Genomic DNA, 6,644 nt, shown 5'->3' on the forward strand with positions numbered 1-6,644 from the left:
TGTTCTCTCCCCTCTGCACAGGCCATACAAACGCTTCACACCGCGTGGCTGCTGCCACTCTAACCTGGTGGTCCCAGCTCGCACGACCCACGTGGAGTTCCAGGTCTCCGGCAGCCTCTGGAACTGCCGGTCTGCGGCCAACAAGGCAGAGTTCATCTCAGCCTATGCTACCCTCCAGTCCCTCGACTTCCTGGCGCTGACGGAAACATGGATTACCACAGATAACACTGCTACTCCTACTGCTCTCTCCTCGTCTGCCCACGTGTTCTCGCATACCCCGAGAGCATCTGGCCAGCAGGGTGGTGGCACTGGAATCCTCATCTCTCCCAAGTGGACTTTCTCTCTCTCTCCCCTGACCCATCTGTCTATCGCCTCCTTTGAATTCCATGCTGTCACGGTTACCAGCCCTTTCAAGCTTAACATCCTTATCATTTATCGCCCTCCAGGTTCCCTTGGAGAGTTCATCAATGAGCTTGACGCCTTGATAAGTTCCTTTCCTGAGGATGGCTCACCTCTCACAGTTCTGGGTGACTTTAACCTCCCCACGTCTATCTTTGACTCATTCCTCTCTGCCTCCTTCTTTCCACTCCTCTCCTCCTTTGACCTCACCCTCTCACCTTCCCCCCCTACTCACAAGGCAGGCAATATGTTTGACCTCATCTTTACTAGATGCTGTTCTTCCACTAATCTCATTGCAACTCCCCTCCAAATCTCCGACCACTACCTTGTATCCTTTTCCCTCTCGCTCTCCTCCAACACTTCTCACTCTGCCCCTACTCGGATGGTATTGCGCCGTTGCAACCTTCGTTCTCTCTCTCCCGCTACTCTCTCCTCTTCCATCCTATCATCTCTTCCCTCTGCTCAAACCTTCTCCAACCTATCTCCTGATTCTGCCTCCTCAACCCTCCTCTCCTCCCTTTCTGCATCCTTTGACTCTCTCTGTCCCCTATCCTCCAGGACGGCTCGGCCCTCCCCTCCTGCTCCATGGCTCGACGACTCATTGCGAGCTCACAGAACAGGGCTCCGGGTAGCCGAGCGGAAATGGAGGAAAACTCGCCTCCCTGCGGACCTGGCATCCTTTCACTCCCTCTCTACATTTTCCTCTTCTGTTTCTGCTGTTAAAGCCACTTTCTACCACTCTAAATTCCAAGCATCTGCCTCTAACCCTAGGAAGCTCTTTGCCACCTTCTCCTCCCTCCTGAATCCTCCTCCCCCCCCCCCCTCTCTGCGGATGACTTCATCAACCATTTTGAAAAGAAGGTCGACGACATCCGATCATCATTTGTTAAGTCAAACGACACCGCTGGTCCTGCTCACACTGCCCTACCCTGTGCTTTGACCTCTTTCTCCCCTCTCTCTCCAGATGAAATCTCGCGTCTTGTGATGGCCGGCCGCCCAACAACCTGCCCGCTTGACCCTATCCCCTCCTCTCTTCTCCAGACCATTTCCGGAGATCTTCTCCCTTACCTCACCTCGCTCATATACTCATCCTTGACCGCTGGCTACGTCCCTTCTGTCTTCAAGAGGGCGAGAGTTGCACCCCTTCTGAAAAAACCTACACTCGATCCCACCAATGTCAACAACTACAGACCAGTATCCCTTCTTTCTTTTCTCTCCAAAACTCTTGAACGTGCCGTCCTTGGCCAGCTCTCTTGCTATCTCTCTCAGAATGACCTTCTTGATCCAAATCAGTCAGGTTTCAAGACTGGTCACTCAACTGAGACTGCTCTTCTCTGTGTCACGGAGGCTCTCCGCACTGCTAAAGCTAACTCTCTCTCCTCTGCTCTCATCCTTCTAGACCTATCTGCTGCCTTTGATACTGTGAACCACCAGATCCTCCTCTCCACCCTCTCCGAGTTGGGCATCTCCGGCGCGGCCCACGCTTGGATTGCGTCCTACCTGACAGGTCGCTCCTACCAGGTGGCGTGGCGAGAATCTTACCACTGGTGTCCCCCAGGGCTCTGTTCTAGGCCCTCTCCTATTCTCGCTATACACCAAGTCACTTGGCTCTGTCATATCCTCACATGGTCTCTCCTATCATTGCTATGCAGACGACACACAATTAATCTTCTCCTTTCCCCCTTCTGATAACCAGGTGGCGAATCGCATCTCTGCATGTCTGGCAGACATATCAGTGTGGATGACGGATCACCACCTCAAGCTGAACCTCGGCAAGACGGAGCTGCTTTTCCTCCCAGGGAAGGACTGCCCGTTCCATGATCTCGCCATCACGGTTGACAACTCCATTGTGTCCTCCTCCCAGAGTGCTAAGAACCTTGGCGTGACCCTGGACAACACCCTGTTGTTCTCCACTAACATCAAGGCGGTGACCCGATCCTGTAGGTTCATGCTCTACAACATTCGCAGAGTACGACCCTGCCTCACACAGGAAGCGGCGCAGGTCCTAATCCAGGCACTTGTCATCTCCCGTCTGGATTACTGCATCTCGCTGTTGGCTGGGCTCCCTGCCTGTGCCATTAAACCCCTACAACTCATTCAGAAAGCCGCAGCCCGTCTGGTGTTCAACCTTCCCAAGTTCTCTCACGTCACCCCGCTCCTCCGCTCTCTCCACTGGCTTCCAGTTGAAGCTCGCATCCGCTACAAGACCATGGTGCTTGCCTACGGAGCCGTGAGGGGAACGGCACCTCCGTACCTTCAGGCTCTGATCAGGCCCTACACCCAAACAAGGGCACTGCGCTCATCTACCGCTGGCCTGCTGGCCCCCCTACCTCTGAGGAAGCACAGTTCCCGCTCAGCCCAGTCAAAACTGTTCGCTGCTCTGGCACCCCTATGGTGGAACAAGCTCCCTCACGACGCCAGGACAGCGGAGTCAATCACCACCTTCCGGAGACACCTGAAACCCCACCTCTTTAAGGAATACCTAGGATAGGATAAAGTAATCCTTCTAACCCCCCCCCCTAAAAGATTTAGATGCACTATTGTAAAGTGGTTGTTCCACTGGATATCATAAGGTGAATGCACCAATTTGTAAGTCGCTCTGGATAAGAGCGTCTGCTAAATGACTTAAATGTAATGTAATGTAATACCTAGTTTCCCTCCTTCAGGGAACAGTAGTTATAGTCATAACGTTAAGCTTGTCATATGAGGAACTTTAACTTAAATACTGGATCTTGCTGTCGGACAGTTTTTTTGTATTCAGATCTCTGAAATGCTCTCTAACTACGTAACATTTATTGTCTCCTTATGTTACGCTGGGAAACAGTTTTCATGGGCACAGAAATCCTAAATCATTTCAGTTTACTAAATCCAATGGTTCTAACCGAGAGTCACCTTAACTTTATTGACAACTCCCAAATGGATACTGTCATTAATGCGGTTCTTCAATAATTACAAAATTATCTGGTGATCAGGTTATGAAATGTCATGACAAAGACATTTTAGTTTCCATGTTTCACCTGAAATATTAAATGATTTATAGTCCTAGGTCTATGTTATTGTTAGGTGAGATTATAGACCATTTTGGCATACACTTAATGGACAAAACCTCATTGTCAGGCTGATGGAAAACTAGCCAATGAGCATTTTACTGGTTGAAGTCGTTTTTAAATATAAAGTAGTACATTTGACAATAACACAAACATTATATTAAATCAGGACATTCAAACGAGCCTTACAATTATAATCCAAAGTAGTGTCAAATGATAATAATAATCATAATCAACCTGGAAATGGAGGCTATATTTGCTGTCCGCCTATGAGAACTCCCCTGAGTTTCCCTCACGGTGGTGAATTAGTGAATAGACACAGAGCTTAATGTGAGTTTCCTTGAGTATCACTCCTGATCTAGTGCTGTAATATTCAGAATACATTGTGAAAACTAATCTTTGCTCACCATTTGTTAAATAAATAAAAAATTCACCCCTTTTTTCTCCCCAATTGGTACTTACAGTCTTGTCTCATCGCTGCAACTCCCATACGGACTCTGGAGAGGCGAAGGTCGAGAGCCATGCGTCCTCCGAAACACAACCCAACCTAGCCGCGATGCTTCTTGACACAATGCCTATCCAACCCGGAAGCCAGCAGCACCAATGTGTCGGAGAAAACACTGTACACCTGGCAACCTGGTCAGCGTGCACTGCGCCCGGCCCGCCACAGGAGTCGCTAATGCGCGATGAGACAAGGATATCCCTGCCGGCCAAACCCTCCCCTAACCCGGACGACGGTGGGCCAATTGTGCGTCGCCCCATGGGCCTCCCGGTCGCGGCCGGCTGCAACAGAGCTTGGACTCGAACCCAGAATCTCTAATGGCACAGCTTAGGCCACTTGCTCACCATTTTTGCTCCAGGCAGATATACTACATCCATAACTAGCGGTTTCTGCATTAGCAGGGAGGTGTTTCTGCAATCAAATTGTGTGTGCATCGCCCTTGTCGCAATTTTAGCAAACACAGAAAGGTGCCTATATTTGAGAACAAAAGTCGCCTAGCACACTGCTTAGGAGTTCAACACCTTTTACTTATTTCTAGTTACTACTAATGTGAAAACAAGACTAAATATGACTATTGTTGCTCACTTGACTGTCTTAAGACAATTGTCAAGTAATTTTAACATTCATTACAGACGTCAATTGTTGTACAGTATCATGGCTACGCTGTTTGCATCACCTTTTTCAGTGGATTTCTGCTGTTGTGAGCCTATAACTATCTATCTGACTTGTTCACACAGGAGAGAGACGTGACTATCATGGATCCTCTGGGGAGCCTCAACATCATGATGCTAACGAGGCAGAGACAAGTCTGTCCAGATTCTATCACCTCAAGAAACACCAGCAGAGACCCACAGGGAAGAAATATATCTGCTGCTCTGACTGTGGAATACGTTGCAAATCTTCATCAGAATTTAAAATACACCAGCGAGTACACACAGGAGAGAAATCTCACCACTGTTTTGATTGTGGGAAGAGTTACTTAAGATTAAAATCACTAAAAGTACACCTGAGAATTCACACTGGAGAGAAACCTTACAGCTGTGATCAATGTGGGAAGAGTTTTACTACATCTAGCTATCTGATTATACACCAGAGAACACATACAGGAGAGAAACCGTACAGCTGTACTGAATGTGGGAAGAGTTTTACTCAGTCAAGCAACCTGTTATCACACCAGAGGACACACACAGGAGAGAAATATTTTAGTTGTAATCAATGTGTGAAAAGTTTTAATACATCTAGTGAACTGACTGTACACCAGAGAACACACATAGGAGAGAAACCTTATTGCTGTGATCAATGTGGGAAGACTTATATTTCATCTTGCCATCTGACTAGACACCAGCGAGTACACACAGGAGAGAAGCCATTCCACTGTTCAGATTGTGGAAAAAGATTCTCATCTTCACAGAATATGAAGAAGCACGAGAAAACACACACAGGAGAGAAACCTTATAGCTGTAATCAATGTGGGAAGAGTTTTACTCGGCCAGACAGCCTAAAATTACACCAGAGAACACACACAGGAGAGAAACAATATAGCTGTAGTCAATGTGGGATAAGATTTGCTTGGCTAACCAGCCTAGTATCACATCAGAGAACACACACAGGAGAGAAACCTCCTAGCTGTGATCAATGTGGGAAGAGATACTCTGATAAAAGATCTCTGATTAAACATCAGAAAGTACATGAAGGAGTTGTTTCATGATATCAATGAATTAATGTCACAATGTAGAATGTTTTAACATTGTAGTAGGAGTATTTTAATGATGTCATAATGTAGAACCCTAAACGTTTGTCCCCTGTTCTATTGATTTCAACATGATATGGATATTAGCCTCAGGGGGAAAATCCAGGCTCTGAATTGAGAGAGTTACTATATATGAGATTTAACAAAAAGTGATTAACAAAAAAAGAGCTGTGTTACACTTACCACGTTGGTGACACACTTGAATCAAAATGCAACACTTCAAAATGTAGCGAGCTGCTTTCTACAAATTGTCCTCTAACCAGTGATGTACACATTATTCCCAGATTCCATGTGGTTTTTGAGCTGTTTGTTTTAACAGGACGTGCAACTTCATCTCCCTCCTGTCACACAAATGATTTTAGCATGATATCGATGAATAAGTGTTGTGTTCCTTTGTTTAGCGACCCCTACATTTAAATGCATCTCTCCAAAATGTAGCTGACTGTCTTCTGCAGGTTGTCCTCTAACCAGTGAGGTGAAATATATCTCCCATTTCCATGTGTTTTTGTTTAGTTGTTAGTTTCAACATCACGTACAACCTGATTTCCCCCCTAATCGATATCAGTGATTTATTGCTACTTGTCAAAACAACAGCGTTTTTGGTGCTTCTGCAGTTTATAAGGAGCTTGTTTTAAAAAATACAAGTAATATTATTATTGTGGCAGATGTTTGTGTACATAGCACATGTTATGTTTAGGTTTTCAATTTATCACAAACTGTTTCTGCATATTGGTTATTGATTTGGACACGTTAAAACTTTGTTTTGACATTGGGGCTGTCCCACCTAGCAAAATGTCATTGAAAAGACGTCGAAAATAAGACTATGCAATCAAATATTTCATATTTACAATTCATGTAACATTTAGTAATGATATATATTTATCCAACCAACTGACAATTTTTTTGGTACAATTATATTCACATTGTTGCCGCGTTTTTATGAATA

Source organism: Salmo trutta, unplaced genomic scaffold, assembly GCF_901001165.1.
Source record: "Salmo trutta unplaced genomic scaffold, fSalTru1.1, whole genome shotgun sequence".
NCBI lineage: Eukaryota > Metazoa > Chordata > Actinopteri > Salmoniformes > Salmonidae > Salmo > Salmo trutta.